The sequence below is a fragment of the Schistocerca serialis genome, chromosome 9 (assembly GCF_023864345.2).
Source record: "Schistocerca serialis cubense isolate TAMUIC-IGC-003099 chromosome 9, iqSchSeri2.2, whole genome shotgun sequence".
Lineage (NCBI taxonomy): Eukaryota > Metazoa > Arthropoda > Insecta > Orthoptera > Acrididae > Schistocerca > Schistocerca serialis.
The window spans coordinates 114820052-114839269 of NC_064646.1; the positions used below are offsets into that span (position 1 = coordinate 114820052).

Sequence of the window (19218 nt, forward strand, 5' to 3'; positions counted from 1 at the left end):
CGCTCCGAGGCAAGCGCAGTTTATAGTTAAACTGTGTAAAACGCCAGACTTTACAGTGTGTAAGTACCAGATAGACGCAATGAAATTGGTTGCGTTAGGCCACCTTACAGGAATGAACTCTGTGGATTTTAAATTTATTGGATGCAGGGCACGGTTTTGAGTGATCATAAGAATATTACGTGAAATTTATGCAATATAACTTCTCTGTGGAAGATATACAGATTCACTGGACTTTAAACTTTTACGTCGGGAAGAACTTCATTTAACAGGCATTCATATGCATATTTGGGGCCATAAACAGACAGTTTAGTCAATTATCAAAGCTCCACCTTTCTGGCTATGGACGGACCGAAGGGTACGGACCAACCGCCGTGTCGTCCTGTGCTTTAGGGTGTGGTATGGAGGGGCATCGGGTCAGCACACCGTCCTTCCCGTCGTTGTCGGCGTTCGTGGTCTTGCAGTCGCTACTTCTCACTCGAGTGGCTCCTTAACACGCCTCACGAGGCTTTGTGCACCTCGTACAATCCTCCCATCGAGGAAAAATCCCTTGCAGTACCAGGAATCGAACCCGGGTCTTCTGCATTGCAGCCAGACACGCAGACCACTTAGCTACGGAGGCGGACTCAAGTTAACTATCCGTTGCGCATATTCGGGGATTTTCAGTATTGGGCTAATATTTAATGGAAGTTACTCCTGAGCCAGAACTTTCGATTTATTCGACCGCTCACGAACGGCACTGTGGAATAGACAGCATTTAATCCCACCAAATAAGAGAAACGCCACGATGCCTAAGGTGGGACGTAATATTTGCCTGAGAGTGATATCTTGCATATAAAAAAACATCGAGGCTGAGGTCACCTGTTTCTAGGTTTGGCATACATACCTCAAGAGGCGGAGAGAACCTATTCTTCCCAAGAATATGCTGTAAAGAAACAGTAATGTTTCCCAATTTATGTGGACTGCCCAAAAAAGCTAAGGTTAGACTTTTCGGTGCTGGTAGAGCAATGAGTGTTAATTTGAAGTTTATAAATAAGAAGAACCAGACTGCTGAATCAAATGTCACGGATTTAATCCACGATCAGTCCTAGCGTCTGATATGAACTGAACTGATTACTACTACTTTTACCTCTGAAATTCCTTGTTAATGTGGGAAATGTCGCGTTGCTCAGTGGATCGAAGTAGTTGGGTAAGACATTTCACAGAAGTCGGAGGTAAAGGGCACACAACCTAAAACAGCCTAGGGAAGCGCCGCGTTATTGAAACCAATCTTATGGTTAACCACAGCTTTGCGTTTTTTCCCTTTCTAAACGGCATCACGCACGGACGTCGGATCCCTACGAGCAGTCGCATGCGATATCGCTTGCAATCGGTCGCTCGCCTCGACACCATACACACTACGATCTGCCACGCAATTTCAATCGATATTACAAACACGACTGTGTCCAGAAGTTCTGCTTCGAAAAATGAACTGCTATTTAGTAGCAGTTGCAGTTGATTTCAGTACCCCACGAATATTTGCAAAAAATAAACAACAGTTACAAGTTATTAACCTTTATTTGAAACGCTTTTCTTGGGAACTGAGTTACTGTACAGAACATATTGCATTTTTTACTGATGCCAAGTGGGTTGATTACATTTATCCAGTAATACAACCCGTTTCACGTTTCTTAGTCCTCAATTCCTTTTTTATTCAATAATCTAATAGTTTAACTGCAGCTACATGCAGAATTTGTTTGCAATTTCGATGTGTCTATGGAGATGATATCAACGGCGGCACTACTGACTACCTGACTCTTGTTATAAATTGTATGATGGAGGGATAGTTAATATGAAATGACAATGAACCTGACTGTAGCTGTATAAGAGATCTGCCCTCAATATTGAAATTAAAATGGCCTCTATATTTAAACATTACATACTGCACATATGTAATTCTGTTTACAAGTTAAAAACTTTGATAATGCGAGTAATTATTTCACAAATATCTCAAAATTATTATATATGGATCCCACTGTCCTATGAATAGTATGTTAGTGAGTAACGGTTAGAATCTGTAAACTCATACAAATACTTGTGGTTAGAATCTGTAAACTCATACAAATACTTGAATGTAACAGTAGGGACATGAAGTCGGACGATCACATCGGCTCAGTAGTGGGTAAAGCAGGTACCAGACTTGGGTTTATTGGTCGAACACGAGGAAAATGACATCCGTCTACAAAGGATATTGCTTACAAATCACTCCTGCCACGTGTTCTAGATTATTGCTCAAGTGTGTGGGACCCGTACCAAATAGGACTAGCAGAGGAATACTGAGCGTATACAGAGAATGGCAGCACTAATGGTCACAGATTTGTTAGACCCCCGAAAGTGTGTGACAGATGTTGCAAGAACTGATCTGGTAGACTCTTTAAGATAGACGGAAACTATCCCTAGAAAATCCACTAACCAAGTTTCACGAACCAACTTCAAAAGACGAATCTAGGAATATACTACAATCCCCTACATAACATTCCCATAGGGGTTTTGAGGACACAGTTGGATTAATTACAGCACGTACAGATTCATTGTTACCGTACTCCATGCGTGAATGGAACAGGAAAAAGTCCTGATAACTGGTACAGCAAGACATACCCTCTGCCACGCACTTTACAGTGGTTTTGAGTATAGATGCAGATTCAAGGCAGAAAGGAATAAAAGACTTAGCTGCCAGGAGTCTCTGATTTATATGAATGAGGCAAGTTTAAAATTTTGTGCCGGACCGGGATTCGAACACGGGTCTGTTGCTTACGAGGCAGATACGTTGACCATTATGCTATTCGGACATAGTAGTCATCACAACCGTACGCATTACCCCAGCACGCCTCCCGTGAGACCCAAATTCTCAACTTATATCACGCAGTACTGACGTAGTGCCCCGGCTGATTAGCCTCATTACTCTCAGCATCTTGCCGATTCACGTGAGAATTCGAGCTATATATTATCGCGGCTACTGCTACCAACTTGATACCAATTCTACTTCTATAGCACAACCTTTAAAACGTTAATCACTGTAAAAATTAATGCAGAACCACGCTTATTAAATACAGAAATGGGTGGCAGACACATTCCTAGCATGAATCGCGTGCGACCCAGCAGACCGCCTGGTATTTCCATGCTATCAGCGACCGACCGCTGCGATTTGCCTACACACGAGAGCTCGTGTGTGGGAGCCCTTAAAAAGGACACCAACGAACAAAAATGCGAAGATACGGCAAATACAAACTGCACCTTGCGCTAATTTGAAACAGAATTCGCAAAACGTGGGAAGGAGCTCGGTAATGATCGTGATTTCACGAAAAAGCATAGTGAGATAAGGCCGGGAGAGGCGAGTTCGAGCTCCGCTGTCCGAATGCTGGCAGTCAATCTGGCTGGCAGAAGTTGAGGAGAGCCCGGCCGAAACGACCGGAGCACGCCTCCTTTCAGTGCGCTGCGCCACGCCGGCGAGCTCCTCGTCTCGTTTCCGCTAGTACAGAGCACAGATGAAAGGATCCGCAGGCAGGGACGCCATTCATCTGCCTGGCCCGGGTGCTTGGGCGGGAGAAGGGGGAGGGGGGGGGGGGGGGACGCGGAGCGAGCAGAGGGGAGTCGGCAGCGGCAGCAGTGCCCGCCCCAGTTGCACAACCGTGCGTTTTACGTGCGCGGATATCCAGCCAGCAGAGGGGAGCGCGTGCGGCGTCAAGGTCTGCCGGCTGCTGCCAGCAAACACAGCCCCGCGTTCAAGGGACGCAGGAGCGGTGTCACGGTTCCAATACATATTTTACTAAAAGCATTTCCATGAATCAAATTCCCTATAACTCAGCTAACCTCCTGAGAATAAATGAACAGCGGAACACTCTTTTCTTAAAAACCTTTTAAAATTTTTAAAAGCTTTGCGTTCTTGGCAATACTTTTTAAAATACCAGTCTTCCCTATTGACCACTGACCACAAAACCCCCCTCTCATTTATCCTATTATAATAACGTACGACGATATTCTAATTTGTCTTTTCTCGTGTGACGATATTACTGTATGTACACTCAATGAAATGTTAAATGAGCTCAGTTGCCTAGCTATATTTATTTATCAGCACAAAGCTGTTTAGCGCATTAAGCACATTTAAAGACGGCAACTATTTGCTGAAACAGGTAATGTGAAAAATTCCACGTGCCACGCGTCACGGCCTCCTCCATTTGGTTGATGCACAGTTTGTGTAACAAGCAGAGCGGGTGCGAGCTTTTGTTTGTATCAATAAAACAGGTTTGTTGGTTGGTTGATTTGGGGGAGAGGACCAAACAGCGAGGTCAACGGTCCCATCACATTAGGGAGGGAAGGGGAAGGAGGTCGGCCGTGCCCTTTTCAAAGGAACCATCCCGGCATTTGTCTGAAGCTATTTAGGGAAATCACGGAAAACCTTAATCAGCATGGCCGTACGCGGGTTTGAACCGTCGTCCTCACGAAAGTGTGTTTAGTGTGCTCACCACTGCGCCGCCTCGGCCGGTAAAACATCTTTGTAGTCCAAGGAGATAATTTCCAGTTACAGAAATATTAAACAAAGTTGGAGAAACGAGCAGGCCAAACACATCAACATGTGTTAAGTTCCTGATACCCCTGGGATAGTCTGAAGAGATAACACACAATTTTTTGTGAGTGGACACAACTTTCTGAGCTTCGACAGAGATGTTGTAATTATAGAGAAACGAGGAAGGTAAGGAGGGTCTTTGTTCCGCACTATTTACACAAGGTTGTTGAGTCAGCTAAAGCTATCAACACTTTCTATGTAATTCCACTACATACGACTGACTTCATTTTGAAGATGTTACTGAAACACTGTTGTCACGCAGGAACTTTCGTTATGCCTGATGTAAGGTCTCCACAGCAGTATGATCAACGAAAGGAGTCTCATGCTCCTCCATCTCGAATACCTATTAAAAATTTTGACTACGAAATAGAAGAATAAAAAAATGTCAGTATATTCAAAAGAGGAAAGACCATGGATGGTGTAGGTCTACGCCAGTCCCATAATTAATTTGAAAGACCAGCCTTGTTTACCAGTTACAATAAAGAAAAACCTGTTGATGAAATTGCCATTTTTTCCTCGACAGTGCAGGATGCTCTACAGTAACATCTGACTCCACGAACGGAGGTGCGTAAGATGCAGAAATAATTACCTTTTTCTCCTGAATTACATTTGTTATTCTCTTGTAAAAAATTAAAAGATAAGTGCTTTTTGTTGGCTACTTTCCTAATAATTAAAACATTACTGCCTTAATTCTGTGGTTGTATTATCGCGAATAAAACGCAGTGAATGAATGAATTTCTTGTGGCTCGCTGGGCTGGTGCAAGTCTTTCAGGTAGACTCTACTTCCTCGACTTGCTTATCCCGAAAACTACGCCTCAGTATTAATGACACTTGAATCAAAAACTTTCTTACTGACACTTAGACCCACTCAGTCCCCTGGTACGCTATCTAGAACGTTCTTAACACGTTATGCATTTTCTAATTTGTCTCATTTTTGCTGTGATGAGGTGAGCAGCATTGTTCTGTGAGGCCAGACCACCACCTCAGTCTTTTGGATACAAATATCTTATGAACAAAAATTCTTTTTGATTCTCCTGACAAATGTGAGATTTGGCTCTGCGAACATTTGACATTCCCACCCTTCAGATATGAAAATGGCAACGAACTAAAGAATATTACAAGCTGTGTTTGAGAGACGATGCTTGTCAATTGTTAGCCCACGTAGGTTGTGTCCTGCCGCCCGTGGAGGACAGCTAAAGGCGTCCATTCACAGACTGACCATCCTTGCTGCAGACAACAAAGCCGACACGGTCCGTGGGTCGATACGTAGAACCGGCAACCACGTGAGGTTTAAACCGAGACAGAAAAGGGCAGACGCTCGCACCAAGAAAAAGGAACAAAATCTGACGAAGGCGCGGAAACTGTAGAAGAAACAGCAATCCCCCCATTGACACGATCACATAGCTACAGCCTGAAGACCTGTGATAAAAGCAGCAGTTTTTTTTAATCTTTCTTCTGATTGGTCTGATAGAGCCCATCACGAATTTCTCTCTTGTACCAACCTCCTCATCTCAACGAAGCGCATACACCGTCCATGCTTCAATACTTCTAATGTTGGATGTAACCTACTCGTTTTTTATATCGTGTCAAATTTCATGTAACAGTTTTGAGAGTTTTTGATAAAGTTTGTTTCGTAGGCATTACGCTGTGATCCACGGAACATTTCTGTACCTTCTAATGCTGGATACATAGCTGGAGGCTATCACGACTCTCACAGCAGTTTCAAACATGAACTAGCTCAGAAAACTCAACTAGTTATACGTATTCAAGCAACTGTTGGGTCAGGACGTCATACGACCGCTTATTAAATTTGAAACTGCTACATCAGCCTTTGTAGCCATTGACGATGTCTCCAGCATTACGGGACGAAAAGTCACACAGATAACTATCCTTTGGACCACGACCTAACACCCGTAAAAAAATAAAAAAATCACCAAGGACACACATACCGGGAGTGAAAGCCTGCACTGCGAGATTTTCAGAGATAGTTACTATTATTGTTCTTAAATCAGTTGCAAGACATGAATTTGACAAATTTTCCGGCGAATGCTGTTAAAATGCTGCATTTTTCTGCAATGCAGTGTCTTGGAAGTTATGCTACAGTGATACTAATCTCTGATGTAAACAGGGTACTATTAAGACATTTTGTTCTCGTCTATTTTATTGTTAATATAAACTTAGGCTCCTGTGTAGAAGTGTGCGAGAGGAGAGGGAGGGCCAAATAATGAACTGCCATAACCAAAGCCTTCATCCGCTCCTGCTAACACATTTGCAGAAGGAAGACCATAGTAGAGGACGAAAGCACGTATACTATCACTACGTACACACTTCGCCTTGCGTTTGTTATGATGCCCTTTACATCGTGAACATGTTATCCATAACACAAGTGAGAACTGTCACTTAGGAACAAAACTGCAACCACAAGCGTTATTTTTGCAATAGTTTTGTATTTTGCTGCAAGTAGTTTAAAATCTAGACCCATCATCAGACAGTAGGAAGGATTTGTTGCACAAATTTCTAAACGTAACTCGTGGAAAAGTCGTGCTTTATGCATCAAATCACAGTGACCAGTTCTTGATGCTTGCGGTGCTGAACTATGAGTCCTTTACGTCTGCACTTCGACGTTGAACTTCATTTCATAACATGATAGATTCCGCATTTTAAAATCCCCTCTTTATAATTTGCAGGAACTTCAGATTTCATAATCGATCTTGTTATAAAGTGAAGTTTAAGAATAAAGAGCCACGTTACAGGGAAAGTTATCGCTCCACGAAACTTACAAACATATTTTGTTTTGATGCTATGGTTTATCAGCCAACTTGTATTTTTTGTGACGATAGTGGCCTGATGCCTGACTGGTCAAATAAACCGAAAAAGAATGAGGTTCGTAAGAAATAAGCAATAGCAGAAGAACGGCCATTAGTGTTTTTTTACATCATAATAATGATGAATCACTAGCGTTTTAATGTTACACGACGAATTTGGATCAGCTAAAAACTATTCACCACCCCAAAAGTTGGTCTGAACACCAACAAGTTTCAGAAGGATCGAGTCTGTCGACGGCAAGGCAGTTTTCGTAGCTACGCTGTAAGTCACAAGGGAAACGATTTAATACAGACAGATAGGAATACGTAAACTGAGATTGTGATATACAGAAAAATTGCCAGAAATAGACGTTGCGAGGTCTCAATTACGGACAGAAGAAATCTGTAGAATGAGTACGGACCGGACTATAAATTTACGGCATTGTTGTCTTACAACTTAATGAGTCAAGAAGTTACACTTAAACGTACTGTATTAGCAATATTGTAAGTGAATAAGTAGTCAACGGATTAAAAATACTAAACATCTGTGGTCATCAGTCACCTAGAACTTAGAACTACTTAAACCTAACTAACCTAAGGACATCACACACATCCATGCCCGAGGCAGGATTCGAACCTGCGACCGTAGCAGTCGCGCGGTTCCGGACTGAGCGCCTAGAACCGCTAGACCACCGCGGCCGGCCATCAACACTTGTATTTAAACATTGATGCAGTGTTCGGGCTGTTACGTCATGGAATCACGGAAGTGAAATAGTGGATAGCAAAAAAATCACCACTACTTTTTTGGGAAACATTACCCACTGTTCCTGATGTCGGCTAATTCCTAAAGAAATTTCGTTATTAATTGCAAAGTATCCCACAACACTTCAATGCTGAACACACTGTTTCCTACATTATTTTCTTTTCCTGACAAGATACCACGACGGCAAGTAGGAGAAAGCAACGTCTGATGAAAGTGCCGCAAGTGTGAGTGTGGTATAACGATTCGGACAACGTACTGGATTTCTTGAAGCGTTATAATGAACCAAATATTCTGTACTACGGCTAAGCACATCTCCTTCGACGACATTCTCTGCAAGATTTTACCTTTTCCTGTGTTTTTTGTCCTGTACAAGGAACACATTTTCTAACTCTGGAAGTTTAATGTGACGGAAAGTCTCGCTATGTTGCACATGGATAGACCACGAATAGATTAACTTCAGGGTTAAGAAAGCGAAAAGCATATTAGTAACATACGCAGTAAGCAGTCACTGCACGTGATGCGAACCAACAGGAACATAAGAGCAAGGAAAGTATTTGACCAGTCATTCAATATGTATATTATTGGCCTGTACTACTACTTATGATGTAGCGGTTTTGGATCTCGCTGGTTTTACGTCAGTGCTCATTGTCTCAGCGATGATTCGTGGATTTAAGAAACGTTAAGGAAACTTTACAGTGCGTCTCAGGAGCAAGAGCTGAACCAGTAGCTGTCGCAAGGCCTGCTAGCCAATGTTAATCAAGTACACTGTCCAGCAATAATATAACTGATGAATAATCAGCCACACGCAGCACAGCTGACTTTAATAGCTCTAAACAGCAGGCAAATGTTCAAGCCTTCGCGTCACGAAACGATAACATAACGACTCTGATGTTTATTTGTTGTGCTCTCGTCTTGTTTGCATGAGACAATAAAGATTTATAAATTACCGTATTTATCGTTTCACAGATCTTACTTCATACAAAATCTAAAAGAAAGGATGGCACATTTGGATATTAAGGTCTTTTTAGCTCCACATTCTTACGGAACTGAGTTGAATGTAAGAGCTATATGACGTAAAGAAGAGTGAATGAACTATGAATCTGACACATCTGGCGTCTGCAAATTACGGGAGTAACTATGTGATGGTTGGGCAGGAAGACCATTATCAGAAGCAGTGACGTGATGGTCATAAGTCACAGATCGGCTCCTACGCTACCACAGTACCAGCAGAACTGAACAATGGCTGGGCTAACATGAGGAAGAAATGCGCACCATTTCGTTTGTAACTGGTTAAAGGAAACTTTATCGAGGTGATGCGTTTTGTATTCAGGAAGTGACAGACTTCTTGCTACGCATGTGATGACAGAGGAAGGTGCTATTTCGTGTAAAGATCCAAATGGCAACACTGTAGAAGTAACTATTTAGTGAATTCGTGGCAGCCCAACAACGTATTCACTCACTCCATGGGAGTAAATGGCAAGTTTTTACGTGATTCCACAAAAAGAAGGGCACTGCCAGAGGTACCACTCCGACTTCGGAACACCGCTGTTACAGACAAGTGTACACAAAACATCACTGCGGACACTTTACAAAAATGAGAAACCACACAGCTTGTAAGACTTCACACGAGCACGCACCGAAGAGATCGTGTTGGCGGCGGTGACGTCCAATCCAGCGGCAGCAGCTCCGCTTCGCCCGGCGGCCGGACTTTCACTGAACTGAACGCCGCTCACCTGGCGCTGGCAGGGCTGCCAACGCGACGCGCACGCTTGCCAACCTCGCCCGTGAGATGGCACCGCCACGCGCTCCCGCTTACGGCTGTCACCTCAACAACCCAAGGTGGGTAACATGTCCGAGGCTATCATTGAGTTTCTTTTTGTATGAGAATGGCGATTGCTCTTCAGGGTAGCCATCTTAAAGTCTCCGGTTACCTTTCGGTGCAGTCCTTTCGTTAGATGTTCCACATCTTCAATATTGTCACTGCCTTCACAAAATAGTGGTTTTTTTTCTGTTACCCTCTTCACGTCTTTGCAATATTGATACGTATATCTTGTATCATATTTGTTTCAGATTCTTTCACACTATTTGTTTTGTCCTCTAAAACGTAAAGCTTCCCCAGCAAAAATATTGGTAAAAATGCATTTCATATGAACGCCTGCCGAAGAGAGTTTGACTTACTCCCTCGGAGTGTAGCTTTCGTATCTGTAACCTACCATAGTTCAGGACGAGGCCCACGAGAACATGTATGGGTTTCAGTATTTCTTCATACATCATATTTCTTCTGTCCTAATTTTGTTCAGTGTTCCCCAGGCCATATTTACGCCTTTTTCTGTAGATATTCTACCATTCCTGTTACAGTAAGAATTGTTTTATTTTCTGCACCATTTACAATCGATGTTTTTTATGAATACGGCAACTGTTCCGATTGCCACTGACGAATACACAAGATATGTAAGTATCCTTCTGGACATCAAACTAATATTTTTTATAGCTGGATCACTTTACTCTCTACACAACATACGTCTTTTTCACAAATTATAAGCATATAAGATGGAAAAAGTAATTGAGGCATCAACCTGACAGCTCAAAGGGAAGGTTATACGTTATGCTTAACAGCAGTAGTGCAGGTATGCCTCTAGTTAGTCCAACTACGTTTTATTACGAAAAGGGAGATAGTGTTTCACAAACCATGGCAAAACAGTTAACGGAGGAGAGAGGCTGATTGTGAAAACAATCTTTACACAGACTTAGGGATATCCGGAAAAATCTACAAATTCAGACAATGTACTTAAGCAGTTCCTTCTACTTGCGGTTACCGCGAAGGAAACACTTGCTTGCTTTCTTATGCAAAGAGGACTCATAAATTTTGTATGACGTCGTATGCGAAATGTGGAAAATCTAACAGCCAATAAAGACAATAATTTCTTAACGGTCGCATACATGGAAGTGATGTATAATTTGCTTCAGCTGTCTTAACAGTTGCACAATTTACAAACAAGCACAAATTTCGACAGATAATTCAGATAATTCTCCTAATGTCCAGATATTTGAAGTAAAACCGTGGAATTTGAGCGATATTTGTCTATTTTATCGGAAGCAGCCACACAGACAAAAAAATAACCATGCAATTGTTTTCGTCATCTGTGCCGAAATCTTAACGTGCTTATTGTTGTTTCGAGTTATAGATCTCACGTATGATCTACAGTTTTGTCAGAAACATAAGCTAAAGGACCTAGAACTATTTCCCAACCTTTGCAAACTACAGCAACCCTGCAATACTGCTATCTTCCTGAGAGGCTTTCGCTTCCCAAAACATGGATTCGAGTTGCCTCGTTTCTTATTCTACTCATTTTCTCCTTTTTAGCATTCTACAGACATTTCTCTTGTGCCAACTTTCACCAATGGTGGTGATCGTTCTTAAAAGTGTAGCTCTTTGGCAGAATTGCGGCGAAGGCCTTTCTAATAGCCTCGCTGCCATCCGCCGGTGTCTTCGACAAGCAAGTGATTTCTCTCCTCGTAATTAGCACACCTAAGACATTCAACGTAACATGAGGACGAAGTCTTTCGTGACGCCACTGATATGTAAAACATTCTCGGTTTTCTTGCCGCGTCAATTCCGGATAAAATCTCGAGCTTTTGACGATAGTCTCCATCGTCGAAATCTCGAGATTTTATCCCGAATTGACGCGGCAAGAAAACCGAGAATGTTTTACATATTCAACGTAACATTCTGACGTGCATGATTAATTGCACTGAAATGATTAAGTTCTGACGAAACACACAGCCGAGTAAGTATTTCAGATACCAACCGCGGAATATTTGACAACTAAGACAATTTTTGGGAGCGTTTAGAGGCTTTTGTTAAGTTCTTAAACAAAACTTGGGACATAAATGCTTTGGTAGATCGCAGCACTAGCTTATTTGGCGATGAAAGAGGGAAGGAAGTGACTGTGGCATTCTCAGGGAAGTATCCTGACATTCCCCCTCAAGTATTTTATGGGTAGAGAGGAAAACCAGACTGGAAGACGATTGGATCGCCATTGCTATTGTCAAGTTCAGTAGAGTCACCCCGCTCGCTACAAAATTATAGAAAATTCGTTCTTATAGCGAGACCTGTCGGCAGTTGTTCACCGTGTGAGCCTCCGTGCCTAACAGGAAGCAGTTAGAACGATGCGCGTACCCTGCAGTCCCGTCGGCCCTGAGAAGTAGCATAAGCTCGTATCACGGAAGGTTAAGGAAGAAAACCGGCCACGTACTTTTAAAAGGAAATGTCCCAGTATTTGCCTCTGGTGATTTAGGGAAACAACGAAAAACCAATATTTGGACGATCGTGATGGGATTTAAATCCCTTTCCAGTCTCTCGGTTAATGAGTAAGAGCGGATAAGTGCGACGCAGTGGGTTTGTATTAAAAACGTTATTTCTGTCAGAACTAATCACAGGAGAATTCAAAAGAAGCACGATTCTAGGAGCTAAAAAGTTTGGATATTTAGCCACGAATATATTAAAGGTCGATCTCGGAAACTGACATACGGCTGGAGAGCGGTGTGCTGACCACATGCCCCTCCATATCGGCATCCAGTGACGCCCGTGCTCTGAGGATGACACGGCGGCCAGTCGGTAGCGTTGGGTCCCCATGACCTGTTCAGGAGGAGTTTAACAAGAGTTACTGCACCAATGTCCGCTTTTAGCCGTATTATCTACATCTACATTTATACTCCGCAAGCCACCCAACGGTGTGTGGCGGAGGGTACTTTACGTGCCACTGTCATTACCTCCCTTTCCTGTTCCAGTCGCGTGTGGATCGCGGGAAGAACGACTGTCTGAAAGCCTCCATGCGCGCTCGAATCTCTCTAATTTTACATTCGTGATCTCCTCGGGAGGTATAAGTAGGGGGAAGCAATATATTCGATACATCATCCAGAAACGCACCCTCACGAAACCTGGCGAGCAAGCTACACCGCGATGCAGAGCGCCTCCCTTGCAGAGTCTGCCACTTGAGTTTGTTAAACATCTCCGTGACGCTATCACGGTTACCAAATAACCCTGTGACGAAACGCGCCGCTCTTCTTTGGATCTTCTCTATCTCCTCCGTCAAACCGATCTGGTACGGATCCCACACTGATGAGCAATACTCAAGTATAGGTCGAACGAGTATTTTGTAAGCCACCTCCTTTGTTGATGGACTACATTTTCTAAGGACTCTCCCATTGAATCTCAACCTGGTACCCGCCTTACCAACAATTAATTTTATATGATCATTCCACTTCAAATCGTTCCGTACGCATACTCCCAGATATTTTACAGAAGTAACTGCTACCAGTGTTTGTTCCGCTACCATATAATCATACAATAAAGGATCCTTCTTTCTATATATTCGCAATACATTACATTTGTCTATGTTAATGGTCAGTTGCCACTCCCTGCACCAAGTGCTTATCCGTTGCAGATCTTCCTGCATTTCGCCACAATTTTCTAATGCTGCACCTTCTCTGTATACTACAGCATCATCCGCGAAAAGCCGCATGGAATTTCCGACACTATCTACTAGGTCATTTATATATATTGTGAAAAGCAATGGTCCCATAACAATCCCCTGTGGCATGCCAGAGGTTACTTTAACGTCTGTAGACGTCTCTCCATTGAGAACAACATGCTGTGTTCTGTTTGCTAAAAACTCTTCAATCTAGCCACACAGCTGGTCTGATATTCCGTAGGCTCTTACTTTGTTTATCAGGCGACAGTGTGGAACTGTATCGAACGCCTTCCGGAAGTCAAGGAAAATGGCATGTACCTGGGACCCTGTATCTAATATTTTCTGGGTCTCATGAACAAGTAAAGCGAGTTGGGTCTCACACGATCGCTGATTCCGGAATCTATGTTGATTCCTACATAGTAGATTCTGGGTTTCCAAAAACGACATGATACTCAAGGAAAAAACATGTTCCAAAATTCTACAACAGATCGACGTCAGAGATATAGGTCTATAGTTTTGCGCATCTGCTCGACGACCCTTCTTGAAGACTGGGACTACCTGCGCTCTTTTCCAATCATTTGGAACCTTCCGTTTCTCTAGAGACTTGCGGTACACGGCTGTTAGAAGGGGGGCAAGTTCTTTCGTGTACTCTGTGTAGAACCGAATTGGTATCCCGTCACGTCCAGTGGACTTTCCTGTGTTGAGTGATTCCAGTTGCTTTTCTATTCCTTGGACACTTATTTCGATTATTGTGAACTATAAACACCTGGGGAGCCCTCAACTCAATCACTGCTTTGGGAGGCCTACGAAATTAGCTGGCAGAAAGTGGCAAACTCTGAAGCCCACTACGAGCCTTTTGTCAGACTTCCTTGTCAGGTGTTGCAGAGGGCTACCATCTAAAAAGAAAACAGTGGTCTGTGAAGACTTGACAGGGCATTTTTTAAGGTGGTAGTGATGCTCTCCATAAGCCGCAAATCAGGAGGAGGAAAGAACAATGTAACATAGTGCTACAAACACCCGGTCGCGCGGTGTAGCCGCGCGGTTTAAGGGCGCCTTGTTACGATCCGTGCGGCTCCACCCATGGAGGTTCGAGTCCTCCCTCAGGTGTGTGTGTGTGTGTGTGTGTGTGTGTGTGTGTGTGTGTGTGTGTGTTGTCCTTAGTTGAAGTTAGATTAAGTAGTGTATAGGTTTAGGGACCGATGACATTAGCAGTTTGGTCCCAGTTTCAAATTTTACAAACACCGGCAACGTTATAGGTCTGCGGATACAGGAAGAAGATTTCAAAGTGTGAGGAGTCACAGTACTTGATGTATCAATCCGATGTGTTTGTACCTGGCACGCACCTGGTGAAAGGCATTTAACAAATTGCTGGATATAATGTCCGCCTGTTATGCAAACAACAGTTTTTTTTTCATTTAAAACCAAACTTGTTTCAGCACCATTGTCAGAGAGTTATTCAAATCTTAATTCTTACGTTATTGGATTGTGGAGTGCCTCTGTACAAATATCAGATACTGGTACTTAGTCATGTGAAAATTTAACTTTTGAAAATCCTTTTCAGCTCTGTTCCCATTTACGAACGAAGTTCCGCAAAATTTGTGTACAGCTTGTGTATAGTTCTAAACAGGAGTTTCGGGAGCAAAATTCGCAGATGACAAGCTACTAGTATATGACAATGCAGAGTGTGTCCTACGCAACTCAATAAAGTAAAAATTGAGGTCTGAGTAACCCACCGACTATCATGCAAAGATGCTCAAACCTGTTCTGGTTTAAATGAAAAAACGGTTGTTTGCGTAACAAGTGGACCTTGTATCCAGTAATTTCATCTGCAGAAACGGCCGCTGAAAAACCAAATGAGAAGTATTTAATAAGCAAGTTGTAGCAACAGTGAATTTCATTGGTGGTACGATGTTCCGAAGTTGCTTCTTCTCTGATTCGGGCTCGGCCCACTGGTTTTCGTTGGTGCATGCCATCGAACATTTATTGAATGAACTACAATGTCGGTTTCGTCCCACTTCAATTTGTTACAAAAACGGATCAACTATTGACGAAGCTGACAATATGAGTAGCGCCTTTCAACGAGCAGTTACCCCGTGACATCGGCCACACGGTGTTTGGAATCAGCGAGGTGCGACAACTTTCTACTGGCTACAGCCGTCACGATCCCACACTGTAACACTCCTCTGGCCACCTGCGTGTTGGAGGCAGCGGCACTCGGACTCAGGGTCAAGGTCAGCAGCGCCCTCAGGAAGACAGCCATTCACCGGCGCACCTGCCGCTCCGGATGCCCGGTAGTCCATTGGAGGCGGCGTCCGCAGATTCCAGCAGCAGCGGAGTGACCTTGGCACTGAAGCTGCCCCATTCTCGGCTGCGATTAGCACACGGAATTACCATACTCGTGTGCTAAACATGTCCCGAGTAATTGGGATGTGGTATCGTCCATACTCTTTGGTGAGGCAACCTCATGCGCTTTGTAGAAGGCTAGATCTTCAAATCAGTTCATATTTGTTCAGTTAATACGTCGATGATAGACTGGTGTGGTGCGGTCTTCGATCCGAAGACGGGTCTAACCCAACTTCCCACGCTAGTCTATCCAGTGTCCGCAGTCTACATAATTTGTACCGGCTTACTCTGTGTCATCTCTTGGTTTCCCTCTACAATTTTAACACCCCCCTCCCCTCTACATCTACATCTACATACATACTCCGCAATCCACCATACGGTGCGTGGCGGAGGGTACCTCGAACCACAACTAGCATCTTCTCTCCCTGTTCCACTCCCAAACAGAACGAGGGAAAAATGATTGCCTATATGCGTACGAGCCCTAATCTCTCTTATCTTATCTTTGTGGTCTTTCCGCGAAATGTGAATTGGCGGCAGTAAAATTTTACTGCAGTCAGCCTCAAATGCTGGTTCTCTAAATTTCCTCAGTAGCGATTCACGAAAATAACGCCTCCTTTCCTCCAGAGACTCCCACCCGAGTTCCTGAAGCATTTCAGTAACACTCGTGTGATGATCAAACCTACCAGTAACAAATTTAGCAGCCCGCCTCTGAATTGCTTCTATGTCCTCCCTCAATCCGACCTGATAGGGATCCCAAACGCTCGAGCAGTACTCAAGAATAGGTCGCATTAGTGTTTTATAAGCTGTCTCCTTTACAGATGAACCACATCTTCCCAAAATTCTACCAATGAACCGAAGACGACTATCCGCCTTCCCCACAACTGTCATTACATGCTTGTCCCACTTCATATCGCTCTGCAATGTTACGCCCAAATATTTAATCGACGTGACTGTGTCAAGCACTACACTACTAATGGAGTATTCAAACATTACAGGATTCTTTTTCCTATTCATCTGCATTAATTTACATTTATCTATATTTAGAGTTAGCTGCCATTCATTACACCAATCACAAATCCTGTCCAAGTCATCTTGTATCCTCCTACAGTCACTCAACGACGATACCTTCCAGTACACCACAGCATCATCAGCAAACAGTCCCACATTGCTATCCACCCTATCCAAAAGATCATTTATGTAGATAGAAAACAACGGACATACCACACTTCCGTGGGGCACTCCAGATGATACCCTCACCTCCGATGAACACTCACCATCGAGGACAACGTACTGGGCTCTATTACTTAAGAAGTCTTCGAGCCACTCACAAATTTGGGAACCAATCCCATATGCTCGTACCTTAGTTAGGAGTCTGCAGTGGGGCACCGAGTCAAACGCTTTCCGGAAGACAAGGAATATGGCATCCGTCTGATAACCTTCATCCATGGTTCGCAAGATATCATGTGACAAAAGGGCGAGTTGAGTTTCGCAGGAGCGATGCTTTCTAAAGCCTTGCTGATGCATGGACAGCAACTTCTCTGTCTCAAGGAAATTCATTATATTCGAACTGAGAATATGTTCGAGAATCCTGCAACAAGCCGATGTTAAGGATATTGGTCTGTAATTTTGAGGATCCGTTCTTCCACCTTTCACCTGCGCTTTTTTTCAGTCGCTCGGGACTTTACGTTGGGCAAGAGATTCGCGATAAATGCAAGCTAAGTAAGGAGCTAATGCAGTAGAGTACTCTCTGTGGAACCGAATTGGAATCCGATCAGGACCTGGCGATTTATTTATTTTCAACCCATTCAGCTGCTTCACAACCCGAGGGATGCCTATCACTATGTCCTCCATACGGGAATCTCCCATCCCACCATTACGACCGACCGATCCCTTCATTTAGTCAGGTTGTGCCATTATTTTTTTCCCAATTCGATTCAGTATTTCTTCATTAATTGTACGATCAGTACAGTTTAATCTTACCATTCTTCTGCAGCACATTTCCACAGCTTACGTCCCTCTTCTTGTCTGAACAGCTTGTTGTGCTCGTTTCACTTCCATACAAAACTACGCTCTACAAATACAGAAGACTTCCAAATACTTACGGCTACCATGAGTTACTTTGCTACATGAATAACAAAACTCATTTGCCACTTTTATTGCCTCATTCCTGATCTAATTCCCACAGCACTGCCTGATTCAATTCGATTACATTCTATTACCACTGTTTCGCTTTTGTGAATGTTCACTTTGTCACCTCTTGTAAAGACACTACCTGTTCCACTCAACTGTTCTTCCAAGACCTATGCTTTCTCTGAGAGAATTACATCATCATCGACAAACCTCAGTTTTTATTTCCTCTCTCCGAACTTTAATTCCCTTTCGAAATCTCTCCTTGGTTTCCTTTGCAGCATGCTCAATGAACCAACTGAATAACGTGGGAGATAGGCTACAACCCAGCCTCACTACCTTCGCAGCTATAGTTTCTCCGTCATGTCCTGCGGCTCTTGTGATTGCAGTCTGGCGCCTATACAAGTAGTAAACAACCTTTCACTCACTGTATTTTATTTCTGGTACTTTCCCTATTTCTGGGAATGTATTCCAGACAACGTTGTGGAAAGCTTTCTCTAAACCAATAAATGCTATGAACCTACGTTTCCATTTCTTTAATCTATCTGTCTAAGATAAGTCGTAGGGACAGTATTGCCTCTCGTGTTCCTTCGTTTCTCGAGAATCCAAACTGATCCTAACCGATGTCGACTTCTGTCACTCTTCTGTAAATAATTTGTGTCATTATTTTGCAAACATACTTATTAAACTGATAATTTGGTAATACACTTATAAACACATGCCTTCCTTGGAATGAATATAGGGTCTGACCAACTAATCCAAAGAAAGATACGGCATCGTAAGCGCCTACTTCGTACGACCTAAGCGATCGAATACCAATGGATCCCTTTAACAAATGGGGCTGGACATCCGTGCCCGATCTGCGATGGTCTAGAAAATCAGCCATCTCTTAACTACAAGCTGAAAATCTGTAACAACTGAAATGTCTCCTCTATAAAAATCACCATGGATTCCGCAAACAGAGATCCTGCGAAATTTAGCTCGCTCTGTTCCTCCATAAGATCCACAGCGCTGTGGACAACGGCGCTCAGGTTCATGCTGTGTTCTTTGATTTTAGTAAGGCATTTGACACCGTCTTAATGAAAAAAGTACGAGCTTAAGGAGTAT

The 19218-nt window shown here is 43.2% G+C and overlaps 1 protein-coding gene across 3 annotated transcripts in view; it reads right to left on the reverse strand.

The window, feature by feature from the left end:
• LOC126418472 (mitogen-activated protein kinase-binding protein 1) overlaps nt 1-19218 on the reverse strand; it is a 912885-nt gene that overhangs the window by 354304 nt on the left and 539363 nt on the right. Inside the window, exon 1 of one of the 3 annotated variants that reach the window (XM_050085247.1) lies at nt 9805-9868. The exons of the other annotated variants lie outside the window; for them this stretch is intronic. The gene's annotated coding sequence lies outside the window, so the exon portion shown is untranslated. Of the gene's footprint in view, nt 1-9804; nt 9869-19218 lie in introns of those variants that run through there. 3 annotated transcript variants of the gene reach the window in all.